A 24,354-nucleotide genomic window follows, 5' to 3' on the forward strand; every position below is an offset into this window, starting at 1 on the left:
CTCCCTCTTACTCTCTAGCCTTCTCTCTCTCTCTCTCTCCCTCCCTCCCTCCCTCCCTCCCTTCTCTCTTTCTCCCTGCATTTCTATAATAAAGCTCTTAAACCATAGAGAGTCTCTGCTCCATCAAGATCCCATGAGCACTCTGGTCAGTGTTGGGAACCTCTTCTCTCAGTCCTCTCTCCCATAACCCCTGGGCTACAGGGTGTGGTCCTGGGGCCCCCAGGTCTGGGGCTGCCCCTTGTCCATCCCCCCCACACCCCCATGAGTGGATCAGAGGCTTGGATGCCCACCCGGGGCTGAGTGGAAAGCATCTGGCAGCCCTCCTGCATCTGCCTGCTCAGAGCATAGGAAGAACTCTGGCCAGATGTAGGTTATATCCTCCCTCCCCATTCTTCCCCTGCCCCCCTTCTTTGTTCCCAACAGGAAACAAAGCTTAGCAGGAGAGGAGACCCAGAGAAGTGACAGAGAAGCTACAGGTTACAACAGATTTGTGAACTCAGGCAAGCACAGTGGTGGCAGGGCCTAGCTGCTACAAAGAAGACATGCTTTAGACAATACACTTGTGTGGGCAAAAACTCCAGGACTGTATTTGTGACTAATTGTATAACAGGTTATTTTAGTTTCTGTTCTGTAGAGAGTGTAAAGCATTCCAACAAAAGGTTTTACTGTAGACCTTTTTCACCCATGCTGCTGACTGCTAAATGTAATAGTCTGATCATGACGCTGAATAAATGTGTCTTTTTTTTTAATGTGCTGTGGAAAGTTAGTCTACTCTGAAGCCATCTTGGTAAACTTCCCCAACAGTGTGAAGTTAGAATTCCTTCAGGGTGGTGCCAAGTTCCATTTGGAATTTATTTATGGTTGCTTTGGTGGAGAAGCCATTGTCTGCCCACTACTGTTGTAACTTGTGGTGAGTTTCACCACTGAAAGGGTCATCCAAGCAAGGTCACAATTTGGTTATAAAATGGTTGTTGACATACCCAATGCAATATCAAAATTGAATAACAGCATCAGATAAAAATAACAGATGGGAATGAAGCTTGTGTATCATTCATTACCGTGTGTACTCAATAAATGATTTAATTCTCTTGAAAAAATTTATTCTTTGAATTTGTTTTTTACTTTTTGTTCATTTTTTGTGAATTTCACATCAAGCACCCCACTCCCAGTCATCCCCGTGTTCCTTCATATCCATCTTCTGTCCTCCCCCAAAGGAAGGAAAATAGGATAGTACAGCAGAAAGTCCCGTCTGGAAGCTGCAGTGTGTCCCACAGTACACCCTTCTGTCCATATAGCTTACTCGCGAATGAATGCTCATTGCAATGAGTCATTCATTGGTCTGGTTCGAGGCCTCTGGCTTCAGATACACCATCAATACTGATCCTCACAGGGACTTCTCTTCAATATCCTGTTGTTGCCCTGTGTTGTGGAGAGCCTGCAACTTTGAATCTGCAGGATTCAAAGGGCCCTTTCATACCCTCCAGCAGATGGGCTAGATGTTGGGGTGAGACAGTTAAAGCCTCAGATCTGGGCCTGGGAGGTAGCTGAGTTGGCCAGGCTGCCAGCTCTCCTGCACATGCATCACCAGGGCAAGATTCCCAGCATTGCCCAAGCTCTCCCACTGGGCACAGGTGGCAAGGGCAAGGGGTGGGGGTAAAACGTCTCTCCCTCCCTCAAGCCATCCAGCAGACTAGAGGCAGGACCAGCTCTCCCAAGTGTGGTAGTCAGCCAGGGGCAGGACTAGCTCAGCACAGTGCCCCAGGCCACAGTCCAGTCCAGGGACATGTGCATGGCTTTTGGTGGTTACATAGGCCTGGGACATCAACATAGATTCTGGCTGTCCCAGGACCACAAACCCAGACATAGCCCCAGGCAACAGGGTGGGCCCAGGTGTCACCAGGCCCTCGACAAGCCACTCAGATCAGCATGTCTCCCCACCAGCAGCATGGCCCTCAGATATCTCATGGGCATCTGACATCCTTTGATGGTAACTCAGGCTACATACGTCAACACAGACCCCAGCTGCACCAGGAAGACTTGAGGGTCTCTATTCTTTGAACTTTTCATGTACTGAATGTATTGTTCTAAAGTTTTATATATAGAATGCACTCATTGAATCTTTACATGTAGAATGTATCTTGGTCATATTCAGCCTCCATACTTCAACTCCTCACCATATGCCCCTGAGTTCTCTTATTTGTTTATATTTAATAATTTGTGGAGGCCAATCAGTGCTGCCTATATGTGCACAGATGTGGCCATCCACTGTGGTGTGCACATCCTGCCAAGGACCATATCCCCAAACAAAAGAAGGAAGAGTGCTCCCTTCTCTAGCACCTATGAACACACACTCAAGTACTCCTGCAAAAAACAAAAACCCTCACGATGAATTATATCTTCTTACAGAATTGAACTTATTGCTTCTATTTTCTAAGGCTGCCTTAACAATATATGACAGCTCAGGTAGGTGAAGGTGTCAGAAATCTATTCTCTCACAGTTCTGAAAGCCCAAAGTACAAATGAAGGCATTGGCAGGGCTCTTTGATCCTTTCTCTGCCTTCAAGTGCATGCAGACGTTCCTCAGCTGTGGCAGCCTAGTTGGAGGCCCCACCTCCATTTTTAAATGATCTCTCTCTTTCTGTGGTTTCACAATACACTCCCCTCTCCCTTACAAGGTCACATGGTATATGGATTAAGGTTATGGATGCATAAATCACCTCTATTGTTGATTTTGTGTCAAGACTTTATTTCTAAATAAAGTCACATTCTCAAGTACTAGAAATATTTTGGAAAACACAGTTCAACCCAGATTTCCTACATAAACATCCTCACTACTAAAATTCATGCTCTGATTGGGTAAGATATCCCCTGCACAACTTCTCTCACCCCTCCCTTTCTCCCTCCCTTTCTGTCTGTCTCCCCTACACCCTTTCCCTCCCTCCCTTTCTGTCTGTCTCCCCTACACCCTTTCCCTCCCTCCCTTTCTGTCTGTCTCCCCTACACCCTTTCCCTCCCTCCCTCCCTTTCTGTCTGTCTCCCCTACACCCTTTCCCTCCCTCCCTCCCTTTCTGTCTGTCTCCCCTACACCCTTTCCCTCTCTCCCTTTCTGTCTGTCTCCCCTACACCCTTTCCCTCCCTCCCTCCCTTTCTGTCTGTCTCCCCTACACCCTTTCCCTCCCTCCTTTTCTGTCTATCTCCCCTACACCTTTTCCTCTTTCTCTTTCTGTCTTGAGTCTTGTTCTTTCTAGGCAAAGACTCCACACTATAATAGCCACATTAAGACTCAGCCCCACTGAGTCCTTGGGATGTCTGGTCTACATTTGATTCCATTGACTGCAGGTTTGTTTGTTTCTGTTTTTTAACTTTTAATTGATTCTTTGTGAATTTCACATCATGCACCCCAATCGCAGTCATCTCCCCATACTTTGTACCCTCCCTCTGCCCTTGCAATCTATTCCCCCAAAGCAAATAAAGTAAGATAGAATAAATAAAAATCTCTTTGTGGAATCTGTAGTGTGTCGCAGTGTATCACACAGTATACCATTTTGTCCACACATTTTTTACTTGCAAATGTTTGTTGCAGCAAGTCTTGATCTGTTTCAAGGCCGTCGGCTTCTGCTACATTATCAATACTGGATCCTCACAGGGAGCTTCTGCTACATTATCAATACTGGATCCTCACAGGGACTCCTCTTAGATATCCTGTTGTTGCCCTGTGACATTGAGTGATATTTTTAAAGATTAACTTTTAATTCTTATTTTATGTGGGTTTTTTTAATGTGGGTATATGTACATGATTATAGGTGTCCACTGAAACAAGAAGCACCAGATTTCTCAGAGCTGGAGTTACAGATGGTTGTGAGTCTCTTATAGGGTGGACCTGGGAACTGAATTTGGGCCCTCGGCATGAGTACATGTTTTTAACTGTTGAGCCTTCTATCCAGTCTCTGATTGAGATTTTTAAAACAAATCTAACAAAAGCACTTGTTGTTTGTTTGGTTGTTGGTTGGTTTTTATTGTTGCTGCTGTTTTGTTGTTATTGGTGGTGGTGGTTTGTTTGTTTTTGTTAACTTGACAAAAGCTACTGTCATTTGGGAAAAGGCAACTTCAACTGGTAAGATACCTCCATCAGATTAGCCTATAGATCTGCAAATCTGTAGGGCAATCTTCTAAATAAATGATAGACGGACGTAAGAGGGCCTGGCCCACTGTAGCAGTGCCACCCCTAGGTAGGTAATTCTGTGTTGTACAAGAAAGCAAGCTGAAAGCCGGGCATGGTGGCGCACGCCTTTAATCCCAGCACTCGGGAGGCAGAGGCAGGCAGATTTCTGAGTTCGAGGCCAGCCTGGTCTACAGAGTGAATTCCAGGACAGCCAGGGCTATACAGAGAAACCATGTCTCGAAAAACCAAAAAGAAAGAAAAGAAAAGAAAAGAAAAGAAAAGAAAAGAAAAGAAAAGAAAAGAAAAGAAAAGAAAAGAAAAGAAAAGAGAAGCACTCCTCCATGGTCTCTGCTTCAGGTCCCGACTCCAAGTTCCTGCCTTGTTGGAGCTCTTGCCTTGGCTTCTCCTCCCAGAATGATGGACTGTGGTTGGGACATGTAAGTCATAAAATAATTTCCTCCCCTAGTTCGTTTTGGTCAGTGTTACATCACTATTTTATCACAGCAACAGAAATAAAACTAGGGCAGGCAGACATAAGGATACCAGTTTTATAAATTACATACTTGTGTTCCCTTACACCTTAACTCATCATATGTTAAGCTTTAACCACACCAATTGGGTGCTATTTGCAGATCAGGCCCTTGGGAGGTAATTAGGTCATGTGGGTGGTGCTCTTGTGAGAGATTAGTACCTTGATTCCAGGAGCTAGGAGAGAGCTTGCTTCTTCTCATTCTCTTGCCTTCTTATCTCTTTCACCTTCTCAGCTATGTAATAACAAATCAAGAAGATGGTCATCTATAAACCAGCACATAACTCTGCAAGTGCCCAATTATGCTGTGCTTACTCTTTAACTTTAGCCTTCTAAGTGTGTCTAATAATCATTTGTTGTTTAAGTGATCTAGGCCATGGTAGAAATAGTTATTGAACTAATACTTAGGTCTAGCTTAGCCCATCTTGGACACCCTTTTTCTTATGTGGTTTGTCTGGAATCTATGATTGTTATATTAGTTCTGTATTTACTTCAGAGCCTCTGGTAGAGAGGCTCACATATACCCTTCCTATAAACAATGCTGAATGGACTTTGCTTGGATGTTAAGTTGTGAAAACTAGTATTCCTGCACCCTATGCATAAGCAGTTGTTATTTCTCTGCAGTTCCTAGAACTTCCATACCCTGTTCATCTAAGACTACATAACAATGATGCTATTTAGAATTCAGGTGAGAGTGGATTGTAGAGAGACCTGCTTTATCAATGGAGATGCAGATGATCTGAGATAATTTGAGATATATTTTAAATTTATTTTACTATTAGAAAGGCCAGAGTCTGGTTCAGATCAGCCATCTCTAGAATAGGTAGAAGTGTATTAGGACTCCCAGCCTGCAGTGTGGTCATAGTACACGATGCATTCCCATTGCACATGTCTGTCAGAGATCTTCTTGAGTGGATCCTTGGGGTATGGAGGCCTCATCGAGGGGAGGTAAGAAATGGTGTTGAACAGTTGCCCTGTGATGGAAATCAGCCTGTGGATATCACTTGCACTCATGTGAAAACCAAGTATATATTCCTTTCTCGTGAACTCTGTATGGACTTTATAAGGGTTCAAGTATTTGTATAAATCTGTATATTGACGTTGCTCAATATTCAGCAGCTCTTTTGAGGGGACCTACTGCTATAGCAATTTATGTACTTCAAGACAAATCAGAGGTAAAGATTTAATTTTGTGTGTTGGGATGGTGGGAGAATGCTAGGCAGATCTCTCACAGAGGACCATATAGAGCACAAGCTTACAGTTGGGAAGGTTTTAGGAACCCACACATTGCTCCAGCTTGTATTAGAGTCTAGTCAAAGCAGAAAGGGACCATAGGTATCACAACGGTCCTCAATCCTTTTCCAACACTTAACACTAGTTAACATGTAGATTCAGTTGGCAATCATTAAATAGGCCTTGATCATTACAGGAACTTCAAGGGTGGACTAGGAAGGAACAGACACTTAGAAACTGGAGTCCTCTATGAAATGCCCCACGTTTGCTTCTGGACGAGCCAGGAAGTCAGCTCGTGGGGCGTCTACCCTCTGCTTCATGGTTTTCTGCTTCACTTGCCTCTGTACTGCTCCATTGAGTATGGCAGAGACCATTAAGTCAATAATGAAACCTTTTATTTGTGGCCTTGTTAGGTGCTTGTCTCTTGAAAAACAACTTTTGGAGCTCTCCATAGCTTTATGAAGAGGCACTGATTTCAAATAGTTGCAGTGGAGACATCTTCTGTAGCTATAACCATGATGTAGACTGGTTAGTTTGCAGAGAACAAATGTTTCTTCAGCTTACAGCTCTAGAATCTAGAGTAATCCAAGGTTACGGACCTTCATTTTGCTGGTGGGAATCTAGAATCTTAAGGTAGCATATGAAAGAGGTACACACAAAAGGCAGCCAAACTGGAGATAACTCAACAATTCATTGATTTTCAAATGGCTTAAACCATTCACAGAGTTCATTACCTAGTCAATTTTTACAGGTTCTACCAAAATACACTTCTTAATACCTCCCAGTGGGTATTAGATTTCACTGAGTTTTAGGAGGGTATTCAAGCCATATCACTGTGCTTTAGAAATGTTACATAGCAAAGTTACCCAGATATTGGCTGATGCTGAGAGAACTGGGATGCAGTACCAGGATGTGTGCTTCTGAGCATCCTTTGCACAGAATCTACCCTGAACTCACTAAGATGACAGTTTCTCTGAGATTCAGCCCTCCCACCCCCAGATCCAATTGCAGCAGACTCTGACCAGGACGGGGGGGGGGGGGGGTGTGGACTGCAAAGCTGGTGAGTGGTTCACTGAGACTGCTAACAGGCAGAAGATAAACAGCTCCCTGTTAAATCTCACTTAATGCTGATATTTATAAATTTATTCAGCCTGTGTTTACTGAATCGGGGACTGCTTCACCTCACGTGTTCCTCTTAATGAGAATACAGATACATACTGCTTAAATTTTTTTTATTTTACTATTTTTTTAGCATTTTATTTGCTTTTTGCTCCCTCCACCCACTTCTGATGGTGGTGGTTTGTGATTTCATTTGTTGTTAAGGTCTGGAAAGTTTCGGCCTCTTAGGTGTTATTGAGGACTGGGTTGGAGTAGACCTGGAACAGTTGACAGTCACAGGTCCCCAGGTTGAGCTCTTTCCCTATGCATAGTTCACCTCTTGAGACTTGGGGGCCTACGGGATTGGGATGCTGTAAGAATGGAACATGTTGAAAGGAAAACAAAGTATATTGAAATCCTCACTGCGGTTGAGACCAGGGCTGAGGTATCTGCAAAGTTCAGGGGAGAAATTTAGGGCAGAGAGTATGGGATGAGTGTCCTTTATTTTGGACAATAAGGATGTTCAGGAGTGAGTTAATATAGGCAATGTGGAAGATTGTGATGCCTGTCTCTCAGACGGGGGCAGGTGAGCGTGGGAGATGGGTTATCATTATGAATTTGTTAAAAACGAAGTTCTCTTCTCCCAGGTATTTATCCCAGGACCAACTGCACTGCCCAAGCACAGTCCTGGGGCTTCCCCAGGCTGGGGAGCCAGCACTGGGGCAGGGAGAGACGTCAGAGAGCAGCCAAGCTTGTAGGGGGCCTGGAAGGGTTTTAGGGTAGTGGGACAAAGGTGGGGAGATCTAGAATGGACAGAGTTGGACTTCTGGAGTAGGGTAGATGGTAATAGATGGAGAATACTATGTCTGTTTGGTCTTGGAGGATCAGGGGTGAAGTCCTGAGTGAAGTAGAAGAAGGACATCAGGTAGATATCTGGAATCGGACGCAACCTCCTATGTACTCAAGCTTATGAGTCTCAGACTTCAACCTATGGACATCCCTTCCCTGCAATGCCCTCCCCTCCCAATTGTTGTAAGGTGGCTGGAGAAGCAACAATGATGTAGGTCTGCCTCACGTCTGAAGCCAGGAGCCTCCTTGGGGCTCAGGGCCTAAACAAAACTCTGGGCCTTCTAGTCCTATTCTGGGTAGTGAATTCTGTTTGAGCGTCTCCTGCTGTGCTGGCAGAGCTGATTGTGTTAGTGACGCTCAGCAAACAGTGGCCTCTGCTCTTCTCTTGTGTGAGAGTCTTGCAAAGCCATCATCCCCAGTACCAGGTATTTGGCAGCTGACAGTGCTTACAACATCTGCTGTCCTCCAGCTATGGGACTCAGAAAGCCTATGGAGCCTAGGACATGGATGGTGGAGGCTCCAGCCCAATTCCAGTGGCTTAGTTTTCTCAAGAGCAGGAAGTGTGCAATCTCCAATTTCCAATCCAACCCATTCCTGGGTCTGGGCTCGTGACAGTTCATGTCCCTGAGTAGAGTGGTTTCCATGCCTGCTAAAAACAGGCATCATTGTACGGATAACAAAACCTCTGCAACTCCGCCTATGACCCGTTCTCACAACCACACATGCAGGCAGGGATATGTCAGCTATTATCATAACCAGCTTCTAGTGATACCAGGCTAGCTTGGGCAGTGGTGTGGAGATTGGCAGACTGTTCTCTCAGAACATTCTGGTCCACCTACGTGGCTTCTCTGAGGGCAGAACATGTGAGTTGAAAAGTCCCAGGCCCAGTCCCTGTTCTCCCCTGCCTTTCCTGCTGCCCCAGTGTGTCTCACAGCTCTGAAGTCTCTCAAGATGGCCCCACATGCCAGCCTCGTCTCTGTCCCACAGCAGTGGCACCAGGTTCTTCCTCCAAGCCCCTCCCCACCCAGGTCTCTCCCTCTGACCCAGCTCTGCTTAAGGTTTCCTGGGGGAGGGGAAAGGGGACAGAAGCTCATCCCTTTCTTTTGTGTTGCCTTTCCCTCCCACTTCCGCTCCCCTAGCTGTTCCAGGTGACCTTTCACCCCTCTCTTGGACGTCCCTCAAAGGCAGATCCTGTGGTTAATAACTTTGGCTGCCAGCCCCACACAAAACCAGGGCCGGAAACTATTGTCCCTGGGACAATGGCAGAGCAGCCCAATAACGAGGCTGCCACAGTGTTGTCTGACATCCTGGGTTGCCCTGGCAAAGAAGGAGGGGCAGTGGGGCCTGCCATGCCCTCATCTCCTGGAGTTAAATTTTGCCCCCACCCTACCCCCCCCCCCACACACACACTGTGGCTCCTCTTTCTGAGGAGGCACCAGTCATTTGTGCCCAAGAATATGCCACCTTTCCTATTTCTGCTCAGGGGTTCTGTCCTGAGACACTTGAATGAGTGCCATATAACATGGCTATTGGCTGGTTCTGGCAAATTGACAAGGGAGGGGAGGTCTCAGATTAATGCCTGATAGGCACGGTGACATCTGGAAAGATCTGGAGTAAGCATGGCTTCAAGTCTTAACTCCCATTATCTTAGATGCGTGAGGTTGCAGAGGCCACTTGACACCTTTGAGATTCCACTAAAGCAAGGATGGTGTTCACGCAGAAAGAAGCCTCTGGAGTTAGTTCAGAGGTAAGCACCTGCGGCTTCCCAGAGACTGCCATATGCTTGCTTCTCCCCAGATGACTTGACATTTTTAAGCGCTGAGGCCGCCCATAAGATGCCTCCTTATGCTGGGCCACAGCCCATGTTTCAAACCAGACTGCATTAGAGAGGGACACAGAGGGTTGCATGTTGTCCTCCAAATAGTTATGGGCACCCACAGGGTTTTCCACAAATCCTGCTGACACCTGTAGGAAGGGCTTGGGTTGTTCTCTGCTCTACTGCCCACTAGGGTTATCTTACAATGTTTAAGAAATGCCCAGAAACTTTGACTTAAATGTCATGAATCATGGCTTTGGAATGGTGGATCTGTGAGTTTGCATGTGAGAGACAAGTGGTGACATCTTAATATGTAGCTAAGGAAAGAATTATTTGTGTTCTTTAGAAAGTTTTGCCAATTCATGTGCTTGACAGCATGTCTCTTGTCTAAGGAAGAAATAGACTGTTTTGTAAGGCAGACTTTGTATTCTTGATTACAATACCTACTACCACTTGGCAATAAGTCAATAGTTTCTTTCTAGCTCAACTTCCCTGAGGTGTGGATTACCTATACTATATATCATGCATGCATTGGAAGAGCTCCATTCATGAGGTCTGACACACATGCATGCATATAATCCTACCCTATAGAAGAGACAAAAAGTTCATCTTCCCAGAAAGTTTCCCCAAGGATTTGAAGTTTTAAAGGTTCTCCGAGACTTCGGGACTCTGAGTTCCCATCCTAATGATTCTCTCTGCTCTGGGAACTTAGAGAAGCCCTTGGGCATACATTCACAACACCACCTGGGGAACTAGCTAAATGCACACTCAGTCTCAGGGTATAGCCTGGGACTCCATTCCTAACAAGAGGGCCATGCCCTCCTTGAAGGTGGGAACACTGAGGCTCTGTATTGAGTAATTTGGAAACCCAAAAAATTTGGAAATTTCCATTTTGGAACTCATGAACAAGGGGTCATGGCAGCATGTTGACCCTTCTATCTTCCTCTCTTATTTTTCCCCTACGCCAGAATCCCAAACAAGAAACACACCCATGGTCATATCTGGCCTTGCTTCCCTTCCTTCTCGTTGTCTGATGCTCCCGTCTGTCCCCTCTTGCCCTATGTTGTCCCTAGTCATCCTTCTAGAGACGGGAACTTTCCATTGCTGTTTTCTCAGTATTCAGCTTATTTCTACTACTGCCTCCTTCCCCTGGCCATCCCATTCTGCAGCACTTCATCATTGAAATGTGGAAGAGCTTATTCATTAAGCAATCGTGCCAGCCGTGCTTTATTATGCTCTGGAATGAGGATGGGGAGGGACAGAAGTTGACTGAGTGGGAATGGATTAACAGGGCATGCTCCCTCAAAGATCAATTTTCTTATCCCTAGTCAGCATTCAGAAGTGATGAAGATGTAAATAAATATAACAAGAGAGGAGGAATTTGAAAAGAAGACAAGACAGGCATTTCAGCTGGAGCAGGAAGGAGACCTAGAGTTTTGAATGCCCAGGTTGATGACAAGACCTAAGGCTGATGGATAGACATTGCTGATGGGACACAGAGGTTCTTTTCTTGGCCTACTCTGAGCATGATAAAGGCCCATCAGCAGGCTGTGTATCTGGTGACTTGATCCCTTGAGCACTGAAACCTGGTGTGGGGAGCAAAGGGAGTGACTGTGGAAAGAGCAGACGAAGTTGTAAGTAAACATGTATTGTTGACATGGGCACAGCCATGTCAAGGACCAATGCCTTGGACCCATGAGAAATTAGCAAAGCCTTACTCTGGTGTAAGTCTGAATTTGGCAATGTGTGCAAAAGCTAGTAACAACTTCCTCCTCCTCCTCCTCCTCCTCCTCCTCCTCCTCTGGAGACTAGTTCTCCTATCTCTGCCTGTGCTATATATAAGAAAGATGCTAAGGTTCCAGGTTGCCATCTGACTCTTGGCTCCAGATTTTCTATATGTATGCCTGTGTGTCTGTCTTTTCTTCATTCTTCACCAGAGCTAGCCAGGTTCCCTGACTAGGTTGTGCTGAATGCAGCAATCTGGAGACAGTTGTTTGGTTCATGGAGCTAAGAGGCTGTTGATACACTGCAAAGGCACTGTATACTTAGCATTGGTGGATGAATTTCAGAGAAAAGCAAGGTACCCTTGGGAAGAACAAATGTATAGTACCCTTGGAAGTGGACTGAACAAGTGCAAGAGGAAAGGCTTATACTTCCTGGGTATAGAGAGCTGAGAATAAGAGGAGACAGGTGAGGGATGGCTGCACTCTCTTGTCCACTCCCTGAGAATCTATGAAGGAAGCCATCCAACATGGTAGAATCTTGCTTATCTTCATGTCTAACTTACAGCTGCTTCCCCCATGGTCCATGACCTGGGAAGCATGTTCCATTTAACTTGCCCAAAAGATCCACATCCAGAATATAAAAGATATAGCCAAAAATACTCATAATTATATAGGTTTGGACAGAAGGGTAACAACAGAATTCTTTCAGGTTATATCTGATGGATTTTTAATACCTAACAATTAGATTCTGTGTTAAAATAAAATGTCAGTATGAAGGCACAGAAATGGTTGTTTAAAGAATGAGGAAAGACTTTTCCAAGGAGACCATGTGGATCCAGATTGTAAGGATTGGACATCTTGCAGGATCTAGGGAAGGATCAACTGTAGATCAATCATGATCAATCATTGATCAGCACTGAGGGAGGTTCTTTGTCCTGTCCTGGCTGGCTGAGTGTCCTTTAGTGTAACAATGGTGAAGGGTTTACAATCCCATAGGAAGAACATCAATCTAATGGAAGAAGCCTCACCATGGAGCTCCTGGACAAATAGAGACTGTATACTTAAGAATGAGTCTAAGTAGCAGAGGATGACCTTGTGGGACATCAATGGGAGGAGAAACCCTTGGTCCTGTGAAGGCTCAATGCCCCAGTGTAGGGGATGCCAGGGCAGGGAGGCGGGAGTGGGTGTGTGGGTGGGGGAACACCCTCATAGAAACAGGGGGAAAGGGAGGGGGATAGGGAGCTTCCAGGGGGACCTGGAAAGGGGATAACAATTTAGATGTAAATAAAGAAAATGTCTAATAAAAAACGTGTAATAATGGTGAGTTTTCTCATTGTATAATGGTGTCCTCAATAGATCTAAAGCTTCATCCAGTTTAGACATACTAGAATTTAAGTTCTAAAGCTTTAGGATTTGATCTAAAATCTCATACAGCAATGGACATTCTGGCTGAGCTGGACCACATCAAGGGAATAGCATAGTCTATTCTCAGCATGGATGGCCACAGTTACACTTGGAAGGAGTGCAGAGGTACATGGTAAGTGCATTTTCAGATAGGAAGAATAAATTGGATCATCCTCCATCCCTTCAGTCAGGCATTGCAGAAGCTGTACCTTCCTGCCAAGTGCCTGCCAATCAGACTGAAAAAGTCCCCACAGGACCTCACAGGGCTGCTGGGTCCATGTTCCACAAAGCAGGAACAACTGTTGGTTAATTACTCAGACGTGATGCACAGAGCTGTCCCTGGAGCTAACTCACAGTGAATGGCAATGTTTGCAGTGAGCTACAGCCCAGCATCAGGAACTGGCTCTCCTAGCCTAGGACGAGACCCCCAAGGCCCCCATACTCCCCACTCCTTCCTTGATTCGAGTTGCCTACTCCACACTAACACTTGCTGGCTGTTAGAAGGGAAGTTGGCTGGTTCTGTTGAACAGAGAAGGAAATAATAGGCAATCTGAGCCACCAGTGCTTGGGACCCTAACTGGGCTAAGCCCAGAAAAAAAAAGAGACAACATTCTTAGGAGTCCTTCTGGTTACTTGGTCTGAAAGATACTGAGTGCCAAGGAGGGAGAAAGCAGCAAGATAAACAATGTCTCCACATCTCACACTCTTCCCTTAGAACCAGATAGGCCTTAAAGCAAGTCCCAGCACAACACTCCGGTCAATGTGTGCATGTGTGCTGTCTCGTTGGCATTTCTGGAGTACAAAGCTAAACCCAACAGCGACAGTAACTTTGGGCTTTTATATCCGACAGAGTTCATTGGCCATCGCTCAGGGCTCTGCTGCTGGCAACATGAGCAATGTGGAAGATACCAAATGCCCAGAGCTCCTGTGACAATAAGACCTACTCCCAAAGTGCATTGGAAGTCCATGACAAAAGCTACCTCTTATAATCACTTTCTTTTTCCATCTTCACCTTGAAGAACGGATTTATACAATCCTTTGCTTGTTTTAGAATTTATTTCTTATACAAAGTTATAGAGTTTATCATGACATCTTCATACACACAATGTCCTTTGTTATACCCGTCCCCATTATCCTCTCTGCCTTCACCCCAACCTACCTCAACCCTAAGAACCCCTCTCATTTCCTTAAATAATTCACCTTCTATCTTTATGTGACTTTAAAAACAATCTAGACTTGGCATATGAGAGAAAACACTTGAAATGTGCCTTTCTGATGCTGGCTTCTTATGCTTAACACCACCATAATTTTTTTCTTCTATTTACTTTCCTCAAAGAGCAATTTGTAATAACATGAGGCCATTCACCTGATTTTGGTTGGCTGTCAAGTGTGGCTTACCAAATGCCTTTGAATGAAGAGTGAGGAATAAATGAAATTGAAGCTCTTCTATTTCTTTCCAGCATTATTGGTGTTCTATATGTCTTCCCACCACAAGAAGAGCCGTTTTCAAGGGAAAGTATTTCCTGTAAGCTGCAGTATGCTACCAATGAGACTTCCTGTAAGCTGCAGGATGCGACCAATGAGATTTCCTGTAAGCTGCAGGATGCGACCAGTGAGATTTCCTGTAAGCTGCAGGATGCGACCAATGAGGTTTCCTGTAAGCTGCAGGATGCGACCAATGAGGTTTCCTGTAAGCTGCAGGATGCGACCAGTGAGGTTTTACTAGGGAAGCACTCCCTGGCCTGCAAACTAACTCTCATTCTTTACAATAAATATCTTTCGGGGTGACAGCCATAGCTGCCTCTACTCCTGTGTCCCATGTGCCAAAATACATGGCAGTGAGGTGACAGGGCTTGACCTTGGCAGAATGTTTTGGTTGATGCTCTGTACATGGAAGATAAGCAATCACTGAACTATATCCCCAGCTCAGGTCTTCAACTTTGTAAATTTACTTTCCAAAGAACTGATCTATTCAGCTTTGATGTCTTCATTCAACTCTCATTGTTTCTCCCCCACCACTCCTGCCCCCCACCCCACCCCACCTCACCCCCCAATGACCACACATGTCCTTCCTAATTGTGCTTGACTTACTGTCCAAACACAGACACCTATGTAGGCACCGATAGAAATGCAAGGTCAGTGGGCACATGAGATTCATTTGGTTTTTCTCTCATTTAGACCTTCCTGGTGGGACCTGGCTTTCAGGTGAGCAGTGTGCACAGTGCAGAAGAGCCACCAGTGGTGGCTTATTGTCTGTACCCAAGGGTAGCAGGTAGGCACTCTAGCTGATTATGTGTTTGCAAGGCAGACTTTTTTTTTTAAAATAAATCTGTTTTTTAATTTTTACTTTGTGTGTATTGGTGTTTTGCCTGCATGCGAGTCTATTTATCACTTATGTATCTTGTACCCACAGAGGCTTCAGACCCCCCACCCCGGAACTAAAGTTACAAACATATGTTCATACTGTTCCCTTCTGAATGTGGCTCAGCGTGATCAGGTCAGAAGGCCAAGTGGACTGTGATAAAAGATACGGCTGGGACCCTAAGCAAGACTCTGGTCCAGTCATCCTCAGTACTGTGCCCGTTCCCTGGCTAGAAGCTTTCCATTTTCAGAGAAAAGACAATCTGGAGACATCCAGCAGAAGGAAAAGCAGAGTATGAGGTCACAGTGGGTTTACATCCCACATGGGGACTTGTGGAGTTGGGGACCTTTTCTCTTCATCTTAGGTGAAGAAGATGGGATTGAGGACAAAGGAGGAGTCTTGGGCTAGAAGTTTAGGACTTGAAATGACTTTCTGAAGAAGACTGCAGCTCTTCTTCCCCTGAGGCTACTGCAAATAGGACACCACAGCCATCAGCGACAATCATCAGTGCTTCGCTGCTCATCAGAATCTGGGGTGGGTTGACAAAATATCGGCCAGGGTCAGCCGTGCTGTCCCACTTCTAGAAGACATGCTTTGTGAAAACCAGCTTGCAGACAGGACAGCTGGGGGTGGGTGGTTATTTAGTCATCATGGATTCCTTTCTTCCTCTCAGGGACCTCTTAACAAGCAAGTCTCCCTGGTGCATTTAGAACTGGTCTTGGTTCATTTACATAACATCTTGGAGCTCCACCTGCTGCATGAAGCTGTCTGCCTGAAGGCTCTGCAGTGACTGTCCCCTTTCTGGAAGGTCTGAAAGGCACATTTCTTTGGGTGTCCCATTGCCTTGACACCTGTGATACTGGGCTGTGTATTATGGAGTGCCAATCATCTTCAATAACCCTCTTTCATTAGACTTCCTTCTCCTGAAGGTTTCTGCATTTTGCTGTTCTCCATTTCCTGATTTCCCACCTCCAAGCCATTTCCACACTCTCTTTTTCTTCCTTCTAGTATTAATTGCTTTTTTAAAGCTTCATTTTGGTTTCCCTTTTATACACATCTCACACTTGCCATTTAGGCCCCTAGAAGCCCCTTAGACAGGGACCCAGATGCATGCCAGGCTCTAGGCTGCTCAGGAGCTTAGAAAAAAATAGCTGCCAAAGACATACTCTTCAGCTCCCCAACCCAGGCCCTATCATCTTACTTGAGTCTGCTCATCTCTAAGTAGAGATGGTGCTTCTTGCTTTTGAGCAATGCTGCTATCTTCCGAATAGTGTGGCATATACTCCAAAGGTGCTGGTGAAAGGTGGATGCTGCAACTGCAGCAGCTTGTGTGCTGTGTGGTTTGTTTGTTTGTTTGTTTGTTTTGTTTTTATTGTCTGACTGCTGGCCCCCTTAGAGGACTTGAGGGTGAGAAGCTATGGTGAGGGAGAACCTCACCCCTCCAGAGACACAGGTAGATAGAGGATCCAAGTAGAGTCAACAGCCTCTAAATAGTAGAGTTCTCTTGGGTACAACGGCTTCCTTTGTGACTGCTGCTTCAAACTTTGAAGGAACCTCACTCCATGTGGATCACAAGAAAGACATTAGGGGAGCTCTGGATAAATCCTATCCTCAAAGGCTTGACACTTTCAGGCCATTAACAATACTCTTTTAAAAGCTGACCTCTCCCTTCAGTGACCCTTCTCCATGACTACCAGGTTGGTTCCAAGTTCTCAGAAGCGAGAATTAAAGTTTCGGCAGAGCTCAGAAGTCCTGACTTTTGATAGAAAAATATTACAAATACTGCTTATAATTCTAAAATCAGCAGTCAGCATAACTTAGATGTGCATCTGGAATAAGAGGAATGGCATACATTGCTGACCACAGGCAATTAAACAGTGCATCTGAGACTTGGATCTGTCAGCTCTAACACTTGCCCCGAGAACATGCAGAATGAGATAAGCGAGGCAGTGTTGATGGGGTAGACTTGGGATTGGGGTGGAGAAGGTCACTGGGTAGTTCAAGTACTCCACAGGCTGGTGGCTCTGTTTCTTGACAATGTCTAACTCCATCTTCCTTCTCTCTGATTCAGACAGCTCAGGTGAGCAGTGCTCCTGTGTGCATCAGTCACTATTAAGATCCATTTTGGTTCAAAAACAGAACAATGAGAAAGAGAACTCAAGGAGAAAAAACAAAGAATGAGTGAGTGAGTGGAGAAGGTAGAGGTGGGGGACAGGGACTACTGGCTTTATTTTCTAAGATATTAAAGCAGGTTTAATTTTACAGACAAAACACTTTAAAGTTTGCTTCCCTAGCTTCTGGAAGGAAGAGGCAATGTGGGAAGAAGGACAGATGTTTCTGGGGCATAAAAGAAAGCAGTGGAGAAGCATGGAGACCGGCAGGTACCTGCAGCCCTGCATGAAGAAAGTCAGGGGAATCACGGGCTGGGAAAACATTGGCAGGCAATGGACTGCTGGGAAAACATGAGTAGGCAATGGACTGCTGGGAAAACATGAGTAGGCAATGGACTGCTGGGAAAATATATTGAAAGTCAGTGTTTATAATTTGAGTTTAAACATCCCTGTAACTAAGGTTATATGTTACAGATAGGAGGTTGTGCTGATGGGAGAAAGCTATTCTACTTTTATTATTGTTATCACCAACAACATCATCATCATCATTTTAACATATCCCATTTTATATCAACTTCACTCATACATGGATAGAATTCCCACTTTGTTGTAATTCCTAGAGTCAAGTGGTAAGAATAAACATATTCTTACCACTCTTCTTAGGAGTTTATAGTTCTGAGGAAGAGACAAAAATAAAACAGCCTTACACATGCAAATAAAATGCAAATAAATCTGCGTTCATGCTTACTATGATAGACTGTGACCTATAAAGGAAAGCTGTGGTCTGGCCTCTTTGGAACTGAAGCTGCCCATTGAGGTTTCTCTAAGGGAATAATGATGACTAAGATCTGAAAGGCAGCAGGAACCACACTGTTGAGTATGCACAGTAGGCAACAGGTACAAAAGATGCTGGCAGGAAGGAACCAGTCCAGAAAGGAGGAAGGATGTGAGCTGTTGAATGTTGGGAAAGGAGCCCATGCAGAAGTTACAAGTGAGGAAGATAAGGCATAGAGAAGTCAAGTGACTCTCACAAAGTGCAGTGGAACCCGAGTCAGGCTGTCTTCACAGTTTGGAAAGCCTATGACCTTCACCCGTGTGTTTCACATACTAGGGATTTTATTTACTGTTTCTGGGAATGATGACCTTATCCCTTACTAAAAAATTAACACTCTCATATGCTGCTAATCAAGCATGTAGAGGACACATATAACACCATGCATGCTATGTCTTCTAGGAATGTTAATGGATATGGGCTTTATAAGCCTACATTCCTCTGGACTATTTCCATCTATGAATATCACAGCAGCAAGAAAAACTTCTCCTATGTGAAGCTAAGAAGTACACAGCCAGTTATACAGGCCAGTTACTACAATTTGACCGCATGCACTGCATCCTAGAGTTGCATACGTGAAAAACTGCAGTGTTTTGTGTGAGAAACAGTGAAAAATCATTGCTAAGTTGATTTTAGAAGTGAAAAATCTATAAAATACTTTCGTTTAGAACTATATTGACGCAATCATGCATTTGTACAGCAAAGTTTAAAAGCAGAACGTCCTTGTAATAAACTGTGAAATCATCTGTTGGCTTTTGAGGGATAGATTTTCAATTCTGTAGCATCATGTTGGCTTCCTTCATGGAGGAAGATGGCTCCAGTACAGGTTATAGTTCTACATTGTATGCATTACTTTTAACCCTGGTAGTTGCAGTACAGGGTCTGTATCTCTCTGATTTTGGTGTTCTGCACTGATCTGGAGCCTTCTTGGCATAGATGACTTGGGATGATAGAAGCTGGGTATTTGACCTTCAAGGTCTCCTTCTGTGCAGCCACATACAGCATTGTAATGGACTCCTGTTCCTGTGCCTTGTGCCAAAAGCCACTTCTCTCTGCAGGCTCAAATGTCCTTCATTTGGCTTTTCAAACTCTCTGCCCTTCCCTGCAGGATTTTTTTTTAGCATCTTTGACATCTGTGACCTCTAAACAAGTTGTCTGTCTCTTGATTTTTTTTTTTTTTTGCTGCCACTGTCCCACTGTTTGTTTTCCACCGACAACAACTTTACTGCAGCCTTCAGTCCCCACCTTTCTCTTGCCACATCTAGTCTCTTATCACTGATAACTTATTAGATCATGTTCTCATTCTTCTTTGTGGGACTCCAGGGCAGAACTGCCTCAGATGAACTCTCGATGTCAGAGTAAGGACTTCACACCTGAGTTTGAACCTGACTCCACCAATTATCAGCATATGACTGTGGCATATTTTTTTAATCTCCATGGGCACCAGAAATAATGTAATAATAAGTAAGAAGTCTAATCTCCCCTACCCCCTTTTTAATGGTTTAGTGTGTTCAAGTCCAGAAGTCACTTGGCATCTAGTAGATGGTAAGATTAGATAACCTTTAGTTGACTTTCAATAGAGTAACATAAAATGGGAAAAATCTCAAAGGTGAGCATAAAATATCAGTAGAATCCTATCAAATTCAAGGAGAAAGTAGAGAAGAAAGAAAGAAAGAAAGAAAGAAAGAAAGAAAGAAAGAAAGAAAGAAAGAAAGAAAGAAAGAAAGAAAGAGAGAAGAAATAAGTTATGGCTCTAGGTGTAAGGAATACAGGATCTAATGAGCTGACTAAGCTTGGGCCTCTAGTCTTGATTCACTGACCATAGATGGCCTGTACCCCAGTCCAGACATGGCTATAGCCTTTTAGTGGAATAGGCTATCTCTGAATTTTTCTGTATCATTCCCAGTCCTAGGAGCCCTACACTTCAAACTTGATTGTCTTGTGCTCTTCCAACCATGAGACTATTTTATATGTGGGTCAGTGTCCTATTAACTCTTCTTATTTTGGTCACAGTAAGTTTGAGCCTATGTCACTTTGAATAAGACTCCCAAGTTCCCAGTCAGCTATTTTTATCCATACTGCTGAACTACGGCTTGGCTCATCAGTAGTGTTAATGTCAGCAGGTTTCAAGTTTCACGCTATAAAATTGTGATGGTTTTATTGACCAATTAGCACAAGCTAATGATGATTGTTTTTATGAAAGTTGGTGGGTCACACTCTGGACAGCAGGCTGAACAATGTCATTGAAGTTTTAATCCTAGATCATAAAATGTTAGAACTGGCAGGGTCTCAGCAGCCACCTAGTTCAGCCTTCTCTGTCTACAAAAGGGGAAACTGAGGCCTAGAGAGATTCATTTCTGATTAAAAAGGCTGATAGGATAGATGTGGAAGTACCTGGAGGAACAGATATTTCTTTTAATACTCCAGTGAGGAGGTTCTGTTGTCGGTGTCTACTGCTCCTCAGTGCCGCAGTGGAGTGGACTTCTGCCTCGGTTGCATACCCTCCATGTTCCCTGGCCTCTTTTGCATTTTGGCTTTTTTTTTTCCCTAAGGGGCCTCTGACCACTTTCCTATAACTATAAAACCCAGGCTTTCCAAATAGTAGGTGCAGAAACTTCTACAGTGGAAGGGGGAGGGACTTAAGTACAGTGTAAGTGGAGATGGACTCTTTGAAGGACAGACAACTGCTAAAACTTTACTAACTTTGACATACTGTGACAATAAGTCGCTTGAAATGTGTTATGTTCTATACCTAATGATTCACATGTTTTAAAATGTTCTTTCTCCGAGAGAAGCTTCTTTTTAAATCCTGTGTGTGCATGTGTGTATCATTGTGCCTAGCTTTTCCACTGGATGCTGGAGATCTGAATGTAGGTCCCCACATTTGTGTGGCAAGTACTTTATCAACTGAACAATCCACCTTGTCCTTAATTAGATTAATTTATTGGTTACCTTTCTCCTGCTTAGAACAAATGCCTGACAAAAAGCAACTTAAGGGACAACAGATTCCTTTTGATCTGTNGTTCAAGAGGGTACAGCCTGCCAGCGTGGGAAGGCATGGCAGGTAGTTCATAGTAATAGAAGCTTGAAGCTTACACTCCTCACCTTTGGGAAGATGAAGGCGGGAGACCGAAGGAAGGAGAGGATAGAGAGAGGGAGGGAGGGAGAGAGGGAGAGAAAGAATAAGGGAAGGAGGGAGGAAATGGAGGGAGGGAAGGGAGTGGGAGAGGGAGAATCTGAAATTTAACTGGCTTTCTTCTTTTTTATTTAGTTCAAGAGTCCAACCCATGAAATTGTTATACCCACACTCAGGATAAGTCTCACCTGCATAGATAAACTTCACCAGAAACATCCTCACAGACATATCCAGAGATATATCTTCTAGATGATTCCAAACTCAGTCACGTTGACATTGAGTACCTACACTCAGAATCAGCATAAACTGACTTTAGCTGTGGCCATGCGCACAAGAGTGGCCTGGTAAGCTTAGCCAACATTCCATTAAGCACCACTAAGTGGACTCAGTAGGTTAGGAGATGGGGAGTGGGGAAAGCATGGTGGTGGGAGGGCCATGTGTCCAGTGGGGTGGAGACTGGGAGTGAGAGGGTGATACAATCAACATACAGTGTGTATGTGTATGGGATAACTATTGAATAAATAAAAGAATATTCTCTCAACATAGACAAACTGAGGCACTGTGATTGAAAAACAAAATAAGTTTTATGTATGAGGACAAATGTAGGTGCACACACTGCTCATGGCCATGTTGTGGCCTCTAGCAACCTGGCCCCTGAATCTGGGGTCTCAATTGGCAGAATCTGCTTGCTCGCATGCCTGCTATCTGAGGCTCAGTTCTCCAGTGGCACCCAGAGCAGAGACTCCTGTTGCTTCAGCTCCTCCCTTTGCCAGGCAACCTCCTGCTATTCTGAGTAGCTGTGCGAATGGATTTCCTATTCTGCTGGCTCCTGCTCAAGGTTGCAGATCAGAGCCATCTTAATCATCCAGCTGTCACATCTCATCAGAAAATCAGACGCAGATAGATAGACTGTATACATGTATGTGTGAAATTGCTGAAGAATAAACAAAAAATATCCTTTCAAAAAAGACAGGCAGGGAGCCACCTTGACTGGAAAAATAAATTTTACAGACAGAACAAGTTCAACAAACAGCGAACTGTTGTTAGCTAACTGCTCTCACACGAGGCGCTCAGTGGGCAAGGTCTGTCCTCAGGGCAACAGGGTATCAGTCTGTGATCCAATTCCCTTGTTGGAACTGAAACGGCAAGGTGGCACACACTGACAGATCATAGAGAAAGCCTCATGTGTTGAGTGTAGTTTCCAACTGAGAGCATTTCCTTCCTCCTTCCTCCTTCTTTCCTCCCTTTTCCCTTCTATCTGGTCTTTCTCTTCTATCTTTTCTCCCTTTCTCCCATTCCCTAAGGATTTACTGAGCATCTACTAAGTGACAGGTATGAAACTGTAGGGCTCCTATTTAAGAAAGGGCACAAAAGCCAATGGGAAATAGCAGGATCTTTCTAATAAAGCCATGAAGAGAGAAAGCATGGATGCAGCTATATAAAACTCCTTGAGGATATCTACTACATATCCCAAAGCAGGTCCACACAAGGTGGGGTCAGAAAGAATTCTATTGCTTATTGGAGGTATCAGAGAATCACAGCACTTGAGCTAGCCTAGAAAGATTCCACACGTGCAGAAATGGCCCTTATGATGTCTGTAGCAATCTTCCAATGGCATCTGCTCTACTCTGAGGCTAGCCTTGTAGATGTGTTCTCTCTCCTGCTTATACACTGAGGTCTCTGCCCACAGACGTTTAAAATGCAAGTCAGGCAGTTACGTAGACTTTTATATTCAGCAGCTACAGATCAGTGTGTGTTTTAAAGATGAACTTTAGAATGTCAGCCAGATCTATTATATCAACACACAGGCAAGCACAGCTTTAGAAAAGATAAAATATCTCATGTGTATAGTTTTCAAAGATGAATAGTGCCCTTTGGAAGGATTTTCAAAACATCCTTCCATCCACCAGACAGTCCAGGAGAGCTTCATGGAGGAAGATAGCCTTAAGGGACTACAGGAAGAGATGGCCTGAGCTAGATGCTTGTGGGGAGAGGGGTAGTTACTGGGCACGGCCTAAGTCTGGAATGTGCAGGAACTGGCTGAATAAATAATGTGGGTATGCATGGAAATGCTACCACAAAAGCAGAGACGGTGGGAAAGTCTTCATTTCAATAACTCAGACTGGAATAGAATAGGGCCTGGAGGACTCCAAGCATCAGTCCTGAGCCCCCGGGGAACCCAAATCCCTACCAGCTGAGAGAACTCTGGGTGGGGGAGGAGAGCTAGCTCAGTGGCAGAGCATCTGGGTTCACCTGTACAGCATCCTGTCCCCTCATGTAGCCTGTGCCTTTGCCACACTGCAGTGTGTCAAGATGAGGATCCTGGAGTTGGTCTAGACTGAGCTCGGTGATTTAAAAGCAGGGAGTACAGGTCCGTGGTGTGGCTGTGGCTAAAGAACAGGACAAAGAGTCTATAGACAATTGTGGACGAAAGTCACTAAAAATGTCCAAATAAAAACTAAAGTAGCTATTTATTGCATGGTGTGTGGGTGAATGTGAGTGAGTGAGTGAGTGAGTGAGTGAGTGTGTGTGTGTGTGTGAGAGAGAGGGGGGGAGAGAGGAGGAGAGGGAAGAGGAGAGGAGGAGAGAGGAGAGGGGAGAGGGGAGAGGGGAGGAGAGAGGAGAGAGGAGGAGAGGGGAGAGAGGAGAGGGCAGGAGAGAGGAGAGTGCGCGTGTGGCCGGTGAACTGCCTGCTTCACAAGGCCATTGTTATACCCATTTAATGGAAAGAAAGCTGAGGCACGGGAAGTAAGATGATTATACGAAGGTAACACTGTTAACAACACTGGGTCTAAAATTTGGAAATGATTTTCCACTCCTCTTCCCTGCCTCCCCTGGCTGACTTGGTCACACCATTTGCTTTGAGTTTTAAATGCTGTTGTTTAGGGGAAGCAAAACACAGAGGCACCTGCTGTCCTTGGGGTTTGGACCTGGGATCAGTGATGGTGTTCATGAAATGAGAGGATGGGGAGCTGGAGGCCTGCTATCAGGAGGTGGAGGACAAGAGGCCCTCTCCCTGTAAGGCATTTCCACAGCTTTGGCATTAATGCTCACCTTGGCAGCCTTGGGAATTTGAAATAATTTCTTTCTTAAATCCC

The 24,354-nt window shown here is 44.7% G+C and overlaps 1 pseudogene; it reads left to right on the forward strand.

Moving 5' to 3' along the window:
- LOC110319693 overlaps positions 1–15,585 on the forward strand; it is a 16,280-nt pseudogene extending 695 nt beyond the window's left edge.
- Positions 15,586–24,354: the final 8,769 nt, after the last annotated feature.

Source organism: Mus pahari, chromosome 3, assembly GCF_900095145.1.
Source record: "Mus pahari chromosome 3, PAHARI_EIJ_v1.1, whole genome shotgun sequence".
In the NCBI taxonomy this organism is placed as follows: domain Eukaryota; kingdom Metazoa; phylum Chordata; class Mammalia; order Rodentia; family Muridae; genus Mus; species Mus pahari.